This window comes from Macrotis lagotis, chromosome 1 (assembly GCF_037893015.1).
Source record: "Macrotis lagotis isolate mMagLag1 chromosome 1, bilby.v1.9.chrom.fasta, whole genome shotgun sequence".
Lineage (NCBI taxonomy): Eukaryota > Metazoa > Chordata > Mammalia > Peramelemorphia > Peramelidae > Macrotis > Macrotis lagotis.
The window spans coordinates 592,495,898-592,507,195 of record NC_133658.1 but is presented as its reverse complement, the minus strand read 5'-3'; the positions used below and the strand labels follow the sequence as shown (position 1 = coordinate 592,507,195).

Here is an 11,298-nt window from a genome sequence, read left to right as displayed (position 1 = left end):
TTATCCCATTCAATCTCTTCCATCCACCTGTCTTTTTACTGCCCCCCACCTTTTAAGGAGATATTGTTTTTAAATCATTCTATCAGAGTCACAGACAAGTCATGTGTGTCAATTTCTTCTGGCTAAGCATATTCTCTCTAATAGAATTACAATTCTCAAGAGTTGTAAGAATCTTTATCCCAGGTGGGGATATGATCAGTTTTTTCTTATTGAATGACAGGTTTTTTTTCTCTTTTGTACCTTTTAATGTATCTCTTGTATCTCCTGTTTGAACTAATAAATAAAACTGAGACTTGGTTTTATGAAAGAAATCCAATAAAATAGATAAACTTTTGGTTAATTTGATTTAAAAAAAGAAAGAAGAAAACCAAATTATTAGTATCGTAATTGAAAAAGGTGAACTCATCATCAATGAAGAGGAAATTAAAGTAATAATTTAGAACTATTTTGCCCAACTGTATGGCAATAAATTTGATAATCTAAGATAGCAGAGTGAGTTGCCCAGGTTAAACGAAGAGGAAAGTACATACCTAAATAACCCTATCTCAGAAAAAGAAATTCAATAAGCCATTATTGATCTCCCTAAGAAAAAATCACCAGGGCCAGATAGTTTCAGAACAGGATTCTATCAAGATATTTAGGAACAATTGGTTCCAATTCTCTATAAACTCTTTTGGAAAAATAGATGAAGACAGAACCCTGCCTAACTCCTTCTATGGTGCTGATTCCTAAACCAGGATGAGTCAAAAAAGAGAAAGAAAATTGTAGACCAATTTCCCTAATGAATATGTATGCAAAAATATTAAGTAAATTCTTAGGAAAGCTATCACAGCAAGTTATCATTAGTATAATTGACTATGACCAAGTGGAATTTATCCCAAGAATGCAGGGTTGGTTCAATACTAGTGTAATTGCATATGCCAATAAGAAACCCAACAGAAATCATATGATTATCTCAATAGGTGCTGAAAAAGCACTCATTCCTACTAAAAACACTAGACAGTGTAGAAATGAATGTATTGCTCCTTATAATGACAAGCAATATGTATCTGAAACCATCAACAAACATTAGATGCAATGGGGATAAGCTAGAGGCATTCCTAATAAGATTGGGGTGAAAAAAGGATGCCCTTTATCACCACTATTATTCAATTTCCCATTAGGAATGTTAGCTTCGGCAATAAGAAAAGAAAAAGAAATTGAAGAAATTAGAATTGGGAAGGAAGTAGCAAAGCTCACTTTGTGCAGATGATATAATGGTATATTTAGAGAACCCTAAAAATCATCTAAAAAACTACTAAAACCAATTAGCATCCTTAATAAAGTTGCAGGATATAAAATAAACCCACATAAATTCTCAGCATTTCTATATATTACTAGCAAGATACAGCAACAAGAGCTAGAAAGAGAAATACCATTTAAAATAATTTCAGATAATATAAAATACTTGGGAGTCTACCTGCCAAAGAGACTCAGAAACTCTATGAAAACAACTACAAAATACTTTTCATACAAATAAAATCAGATATAAATAACTGGGAGAATATCAACTGATCATGGATAGGCCAAGCTAACCTAATAAAAATGACATTTCTATCTAAATTAAACTACTTGTTTAGTGCCTTACCAATCAAACTTCCAAAAATTACTTTAATCTGCTAGAAAAAAATTATAATGAAATTCATATGAAGAAATAAAAAGTCATTAAGGGATTTAATGAAAAAAAGGCAAAAGAAGGTGGTTTAGCTTTTACCAGATCTAAAATTATATTATAAATCATCAGTAATCAAAACTGTTTGGTACAGGCTAACAGACAGAGTGGTAGATAAGTGGAATAGATTAGGTGCAAAGTGATAGTAGGAAATGATTATAATAATCTAGAGCCTAGCTATTGGGATAAAAACTCTCTCTCTTTGATAAAAACTGTTGAGAAAACTGGAAGTTAATATGGCAGAACCTTGGATTAGACCAACATCTCACATCCTATACCAAGATAAGATCAAAATGGGTGCAGGATTTAGACATAAAAGACAATTTTATAAGCAAGCTAGGACATCAAGGAATAGTTTACCTGTAAGATCTATGGAAAGGGAAGCAGCTTGTGACCAAGGAAGAAATGAAGAACATCATTAAAAACAAACTGGATAATTTTGATTACATTAAACTAAAAAGCTTTTTGCACAAAAGACCACTGTAACCAAGACCAAAAGAAATGTAGTAAATTGGGAAACAATTTTTACAACTAGTATTTCTGACAAAGGACTCATTTCTAAAACATATAGAGAACTGAGTCAAATTTATAAAAAAACAAACCATTCCCCAATTGACAAATGATCAGAGGATATACACAGATGAGGAAATCAAAGTTATCCATAGTCATGAAAAATTGCTCAAAATCATTACTGATTAGAGAAATGCAAATTAAAGCATCTCTGAGATATCACCTCATACATCTCAGATTGGTGAATTATGACCAGAAAGGACAATGATCAATGTTGGAAGGGATGTGGGAAATCTGGAACACTAATGCACTGTTGGTGGAATTGTGAACTGATCCAATCTTTCTCAAAAACAATTTGGAATTATGCATACAGGGCAATAAAAATGTGCATACCCTTTGATCCAGCAATACCACTACTGGGTCTATACCCTGAAGAGATCATGAAAAAGGGTAAAAACATCATTTGTACAAAAATATTCATAACAGTTCTATTTGTTATGGCAAAGAATTAGAAGTTGAGGGCATGTCCATCAATTGGGGAATGGCTGAGCAAATTATACTATATGTATGTTATGGAAAACTACTGTTCTATTAGAAATCAGGAGGAATGGTATTTTAGGGAAGTCCGGAAATATTTGTTATGAATTGATGCTGAGTGAGATGAGCAGAACCAGAAGAAAATTATACACTCTAATAGCAACATGGGGGTGATGATCCACTTTATTTTTTTAATTTAAATTTATTTTTATTAAAGATATTATTTGAGTTTTACATTTCCCCCCATCTTGCTTCCCCCCCCCCAGAGAGCACTCCGTCAGTCTTTACTTTGTTTCCATGTTGTACCTTGATCCAAATTGGGTGTGATAAGAGAGAAATCATATCCTTAAAGAGAAGAGAAGTCCTGTAAGAGATAACAAGATCAGACAATAAGCTATCTGTTTTTTTTCTAAATTAAAGGGAATAGTCCTTGCACTTTGTTCAAACTCCACAGCTCCTTATCTGGATACAGATGGTACTCTCCTTTGCAGACAGCCCCAAATTGTTCCCAATTGTTGCCCTGATGGAATGAGCAAGTCCTTCAAAGTTGAACATCACTCCCATGTTGCTGTTAGGGTGTACGGTGTTTTTCTGGTTCTGCTCAGTTGATGATCCACTTTAACATACTTAATCATTCCATCAGTGTAATAATTAGGGACAATTCTAGGACATCTGGGATGGAGGATACCATCTGTATCCAGAGAAAGAACTGTGGAGTTTAAACAAAGATTAAAGACTACATTACCTTCAATATTTTTTAAAAAGGTTGTCTTATGAACTACATAATTTTGCTATCTCTAATATTTCATTTTCTTCTCAAGGATATGTTTTTTTTCTCTCAGCACATTCAATTTTCATCAATGCATGTCATGGAAACAATGTAAAGATTATCATATTGCATTTGGGGGGAGGTGGGGGTAAAATGTAACATTCAAAATCTTATAAAAAATAATAAGTAGAAAATACTATTGTATATAATCGGAAAACAAATAAAATATTTTATAATAAAAAAGTTAACACAAAAAGAATAAAAGAAAAAATATCAGGCCATTTGGTAATTGAACCAGAGTATCTAATAATTTCAATCTACATTTGATCTCATTGAAAGATTTCTTCCAGTTCATGTTAGTTGGAGAGATGTTGGTTCCTGGAAAAAAGGACTTGTTAACACAAATTTTTCTTGAGATATAATCAGCACCATTATTAGGAAAATAAATTTTGGAACCTTCCAGACCAGGAATCCACAACCTTTGTTGGCCAATTGTCATGCCAATACATGCATGCATATATATATATATATATATATATATATATATATATATATGTATATGTAAAACTCAGTCCTTTTTACTTGATGATATTCAATTAAAATCCAGTTTATTCTTGGACGGTGATTTTCCACTAATGCCAATTGTTAGAATATGATTCTAATACAAAAGTAAACTCAGATTGACAGATTAATAACTTGAGATTAACATTGTATAATCATTTTAGAAAAGTGTGTACCAAATAAAACAGTTTTAACCTTTTGCCAGTCTTTAAAAGGAACCAAAAACTCTTAGCTGAGAATGGAGTTCTCTTAAAAATATTTTTAAAAATATATTGCAGGTTATCTGAATATACTAAATTGACTAATATTACTTAAAGCAAATAATTGAGATAGCTATGGTAGAAAAATCATATTCTGATGTCACAAAATCCTCATTATTTTCCTAAACATTCATTTAACATTTTGAAAAAAATAAAGGATCTTAATTCCTACAAGAACATGTAGGTGATAACAGATGTCAAAACTATACTAGCCTAGCATATTGTTAGAATTTAGATAGCTGTAATCAAAAATCTGACAACAGGACTAGTTGCCAAATTCTTAGTTTTTTTGATGTTTTTCAAGTCATTTTTTTACACACTCTCTCTTCTTTCACCCTTATCAAGAGGCTTCTTAATTCTTCACTTTCTTCCAGTAGAACGATATTGACTGCATATCTGAGATTGTTGATATTTCTCTTGACAACTTTAATTCTGACTTTATTTGTCCAACCTGGCATTTTGCATGCTGTACTCTGAAAATACATTAAAGAATCAGGTGACAATTCACAGCCTTACTGTATTCTTTACCAATCTTTAACCAATTGGTTGTTCCATGTTTAGATATTTTTTAGTTTTATTTTAAGTTTTTGAAAGGCAAATAGGGTTAAGTGGCTTGCCCAAAGCCACACAGCTAGGTAATTATTAAGTGTCTGAGGCCATATTTGAATTCAAGTACTCCTGACTCCAGGGCTGGTGCTCTATCCACTGCACCAACTAGCCAGCCCCATGTTTAGTTCTAACTATCTCTTCTTGAGATACATACAGGCTTTTCAGGAGACAATAAAAAGATTTCATATTCCCATATTCTTAAGGATATATCACATTTTGTTGAGATCCACACAGTCAAAGGCCTTAGTATATTCAAAGAAGGAGAAATATTTTTTTTTTTTCCTGGAAGTCCCTTCCTCTCTCTGTAATTCGGTGCTTATTGGCAATTTGGTCTCTAGTTCCTTTTCCTCTTTGAAACCAGTCTGTTCTCATGATAATTCTCAGTTCATATATTGCTGAAACCTAACTTACAAAATACTAAGCATAAGTTTTTTGGTGTGTAGAAATATCATTTGGGAGATGGGATGTTCTTATTACTTTTAACTTATCCTGGTAACAATTGATCATCAGTCAGGAAGGTGTTTTATAAAAGCTTTTATGGAAAAAATATAATTTCTTTAAAAAATGAATGAAGGAGAGAAAACATATGGTGAGTGTGAGAGCCCAGATGTTAAGTTTGTGAAATTGATATCTTCTGATGGTTATGAATTTATTGTAAAAAGCAAACATGTTTTAACATTAAGAACAATAAAAGCCATGTTAAATGGCCTGGGTCAGTTCATTGAAAAATGAAACCATTGAGATTAATTTGAGAGAGATTCCATCACATGTGCTATCAAAAGTATGCATGTATTTTGCCTATAAGATTTGCTATGCTAGCAACTTTACAGGGGTTCCTAAATTTCCAATTGCAGCTGGAATTGCACTGGAATTTCTGATGTCTGAGAACCTCCTAGACTGTTAAATAAAATATAATTAACTGTTAACATTTTTAGTATTTAAAACAAAAAAATACTAAATATTTTGAATATTACTCTTTTTTAGGGTATGGATATGAACTGATATTTTCAAATCTGGTGACTACTTGAATTTCTAAATTTTCTGGCATATTGAGTGCAGTGTTTTAAAAGCATCATCTGCTAGGATTTTCAGTAACTCAGCTGGAATTCCATTACCTCCACTAGCTTTATCATTAGCAATGCTTCATAAGACTCACTTGACTTCATTCTTCAGGATATCTGACTGTAGATCAGTAACCACACCACAATAAATGCCTGAAGATGGTAGGGGAAAATGAGAACTTTAGGAATTTAGAACATAGAGAGACCTGTTCAAATCGGTAGAATTAAAAAATCTGATTCAATTCAGTAAACATGAATAGTGCTAGTTGATGAACATAAAAAAGTAAGAAATTTAGGCTCCCCACCAGGAAGAATGGAACAATGAGTTGTGACCTTTCCCCTATCCTTCCACATGGAGTTTGTAGGTAGGTTTGCTCTTGCCTGAATAGCATCAAACTCAAAGTGGATTTTCTAGGCAAGGAAATAACTTTAAGCATTTGAGAAGTTTAGGGCTTCTATTTGCTGAGAGCTGAATGGCATCAGGGGACAAGTTCCTAATAACCACGTCGTCATTCTTGAAGAAAATGGCCAAGGATGAAATGATTTGCTCTAGCCTAACTTATTTATTAGTAGACATATAAGAAAAGATTTATACAATGTGGGGATAATGTCAAATGTAGAAAGCCTATTTAGCTGCCCTATAAACTGATTAATGTTCTGATGAGATTGAAGTATTACCTTCCAAAAATTATAAGAGTAGTTATATATTGTTACTGAATTTTATTTTGTCATTCTATTAATGAATGCTAAATGTTTAGCATTTCTTTATGAATAAATTACCTGTCCTATACCTGACATTATGCATTGAGTAACTTCCCTTTCCTTTGTGCATTAGTTTTAATCAAGTTTTAAATAACTTGCTCCCAAAGTACTAGGAAAGAGTAAGGGGTTAATGAGCCAAAGAATGTGAAAAAATGAAGTATAAGCTCAAATTATGGTGAAGATTTACTATATAAGGGGGTGGCTAGGTGATGTAGTGGATAAAGCACCGGCCTTGGAGTCAGGAATACCTGGGTTCAAATCCAGTCTCAGACAATTAATAATTACCTAGCTGTGTGGCCTTGGGCAAGCCACTTAACCCTTGCAAAAACCTAAAAAAAAAAGATTTACTATATAAGGTCATCTGAAAGGGAATTTATTAGCAGCTGGTCAAATTAGGGGACACAGAAAAGGCATCTATAAGAAAGTGAAATTTGAGCTGAATCTTGAATAAAGCCAAGAAAACTAAAGACAGCATTAAATGTATTCCAGTCATGGGAGACAGCCAGGGCAAAGACTCAGAGGAGATTGATGTAGTTTTGTATAATATAATGCAATTATTAAGTTCTAGGCCTTGGTCTAAATGCTAGGGATGTGAATAAGAAAAAATAAAGACAGTCCCTGCACTGAAGGAGCTTACAATTTAATTGTATTTGAGGATATGCAAATAGGCCAAGTAGATCTACAAGTAGCTTGGAGTATGTGGAGGGGCATAAACTATGAAAGTTAGAAAGTTAGAAATGAGCCAAGATATTAAGAGCTTTAAATGCCAAAGGATTTCATATTTGATATTGGATATAATGAGAAGTCACTGCTGCTCACTGAGAAGGGGTGTCTGGGTGGGAGTAACCTGCAAGACATATGCTGTAGGAAAGTCACTTTTTGCAACTGATTAAAGGATGGGTTGGAGTGCGAAGAGATTTAGGTCAGTGAAACCACTTAGAAGGCTATTGCAATAATAAATGTGAGAGAAAATGAGGAACTGAACTTGGGGTATGATTATATCAGTGGAAAAAAAGGAGAAGCATATAAAAGATGTTGTGAAGGCAGAAATGAAATGAATGGAAGTGGATGGAATCTATAGGGTGAGAGTAAAAAGTTAAGGATAGAGAAGGCATTGCCAAGATGACAGAGAAAAGCCAGGAAGTTGTCTGAGCTCTTCCCAGTTTTCTTTGGAAACAATGATAAATTAAACCTCTAAAAGATGAAGTGAAACAATTTTCCAGTTTAAGATGATTTAGAAAAACTCAAGGAAAGATCTATCTCACTTGGTTAAAAGAGGAGTGCAACCCAGCAGAGAGCATGTTCTTGCAAGCCAACATGAGGCTTTTAGGCACAACTCAGATCAGCAATTGATCTGATCTCAGCTCAGCAGACCAGTGGCACAACTGGTCAGTTGTGAGGTCTCCAGGCAAGCTTCCAGTCATAGAGCCCAGGGTCCAATAGGCCTGACTAGGCTGGGTTGCCTCATTTCAGTGGGTAAGCTGTAGACTGCAGTGCAGAAAACCAGTGACTAGGCTCTAGCCTCCAATAAAAATAACTTGGGATATTGCCTCCTATACATTAATAGTAAAATTCTATTTTCAAAATCACAAAATTGGCTAAAAATGAACAAAAAACCAGAAAAGCCAACCTAACCCTAGAAAGGAAATTCAGAAGAGGACAATAATTCAAAATACCTACATGTGAATCTTCAAAGGGAAATATGAATTTTAGTGAAATCTAAAATGTACTCTTGGAGCAGCTCAAAAAGGATTTTAAAAATCAAATAGGATGGATAGTAAGTAGAGAAACTGGGAAAAGAAATGAGAGTTTCACAAGACAAATATAATAAAAACAAGTCAATAGCTTGGAAAATGGACTGAAAGAAAATAATTCCTTAAAAATAGTACTGGGGGTGGCTAGGTGGCATAGTGGATAGAGCACTGGTCCTGGAGTCAGAAGTACCTGAGTTCAAATCCGGCCTCAGACACTTAATAATTACCTAGCTGTGTGGCCTTGGGCAAGCCACTTAACCCCATTGCCTTGCAAAAAAAAAAAGAAAAAGTAGAACTGACCAAATTGGGGAAAAAAATCTACTGAAGAAAACAACTTCTTTAAAAGTTGAATTAGACAAATATAGGAGCAGATATAAAAAGAAACAAGAAAATAATTCCTTAAAAATATTAATTGGGCAAATGGAAGCCAACAATTCTATAAGACATCAAGAATCAGTCATACAAAATCAAAAGAATGAAAAAGCAGAAGAAAATGTAAAACACCGTATTGACAAAAACAACTGACCTGGAAAATAAATGCAGTAGAGTAACTTAAGAATTATTGGATTACCCAAAAGCTGTGATCAAACAAAAAGCCTGCACTCAGCATCTTTCAAGAAATTATCAAGAAAAACAGCTGCCAGGTATGTGTGTATATGTGCATATAAATGTGCGTGCACGTGTGCTTATATGTATATATTTATGTGTATGTGCATGTGAGTATATATGTGTGTTGTGAGTATATATGTGTGTATAGGTTTGTATATGTATTTTGCATAGCCATGCTTAATTGTAGCTATTACTTCATTGTCTATGGTACTGTTTAGCAAGACATAGTTTTCTTTATCTTTTTTTAAAATTAGATCTAATTTATCGGGAAGTAGGAGGGGAAAGGTGAAAGAAAAGGAAAAGGTAGAGGGTGATAGAAGAAAGTATTTTAGTTTTAAAAATTTTAAATTAAAATTAAAAAAGAAAAACTGCCCTGATATCCTGGAATCAATGGGTAAAGTACAGAAGTAGGAGGGGAAAATGGGAAATAAAAGGGAGGGCAGATTGAGGTAGGCAGTGGTCAGAAGCAAATACTGGTGATTAGAGACAAGGAAAAACTAGAAAGAAAAGAAAAAAAGGGAAAATAGGATGGAGGGAAATACACAGCAAGTAATCATAAATGTGAATGAGATGAACTCACCCATAAAATGGAAGCAAATAGCAGAAGGGATTTTATATATATATATATGTATATATATGTATATATATATATATGTTTAGTATTGCTATTACTTCATTATCTATGGTACTGTTTAGCAAGATATAGTTTTCTTTTCTTTTTAAAAATTAGATCTAATTTTTCCTTTTATTCTGTCTGAGATCAGCAGTGCTAATCTGTTCTTTTAACTTCAACTACAATATAATATATTTGTTTCTAGTAATTTACTTTTATTCTTTATGTATTTCTTTGCTTTTCATGAACAATATATTGGAGGACTATGTTTTTTTAATCCATTCTATTTTAAAAGGAAAAGGTGGAAGGTGATAGAAGAGAAGACAGAAGTTGAAAGGAAAAGGGGAAATAAAACCTCCTCACTTAGAACTAAATAAATCTAACCACAAAATAAATTTTAAAAAAAGTCAGGGTGGTGAATAGAATTTTAGAAGATTTAGATATGATAGGCTGCTGCAGAAAATTGAATGGATATAGAAAGTACTATACCTCATTTTGTACATGACACCTATATAAAAAGTGACCATGTAATAAAGCATCAAAACTCACAATCAAACACAGAAAGGAGAAATAATACCTGCATCCTTTTCAGATCATGATGCAAAATAATTACATGTAATAAAGGACCATGGAAAGATAGAATAAAAAGTAATTGGAGATTAAATAAACTAATCCTAAAGAATGAGTGGTTAAACAATAAATCATAGAAGCAATGAATAATTTCATCCAAGAGAATAACAATAATATCAAAATTTGGGGGATTCATTCAAACCAGTTCTTGGGGAAAATTTCATATATTTCATATATTTCAATACATGAATAAAATAGATTAAAAGCATATCTATGAACTGAGATTGCAACTTAAAAGCTAGAAAAAAAGCAAAATTTCCATTTAACTCTTCAATTAGAAATTCTGAAAATCAAAGGAAAGATTAATACAATTAAAAACAATAAAGCTATTGAACTAATGAATAAACTAAGAGCTGAATTTATGACAAAACAATAAAATAGATAAATATTTGGTTTAGTTAATTGAAAAAAGAAAGATGCAAACCAAATTATCAATATTAAAAAGAAAAGGATACATTCACCACAATGAAGAGGATATTAAAGCAATAATTAGGAATTATTTTATCATGCCAATACAATTGACAATCTATGTGAAATGAATATCTACAAAACTTCAAAGTGCTCAGATTAACAAGAGAGGAAAAACACTTAAATAATCCCACTTCAGAAAAAGAAATTGAACAAACCATCAGTGAACTTACTAAGAAAAACTCTCCCAGACCAAATGGATATACAAGTAAATTTTATCAAACATTTAAAGAAGAATTAATTCCAATTCTATATAAACGATTTGACAAAAGAGTTGAGTCCTATCAAGTTGCTTTTATGATACAAAAATGGTGCTGAAACCTAAATCAGGAAGAGTCCAAACAAAGTAAATTAGAGTTCAATTTCCCTAATGAATATTGAAGCAAAATTTTAAAATAAAATAGTGAGGAAATAACAGTAATTTATCCTCAGAATAATACCCTA

At 32.6% G+C, this 11,298-nt stretch overlaps 1 pseudogene; it reads left to right on the top strand.

Annotated features, from left to right (window-relative positions):
• The first annotated feature begins 5,521 nt into the window (after positions 1-5,521).
• LOC141521702 (elongin-C pseudogene) lies at positions 5,522-5,861 on the top strand (annotated as a pseudogene).
• Positions 5,862-11,298: the final 5,437 nt, after the last annotated feature.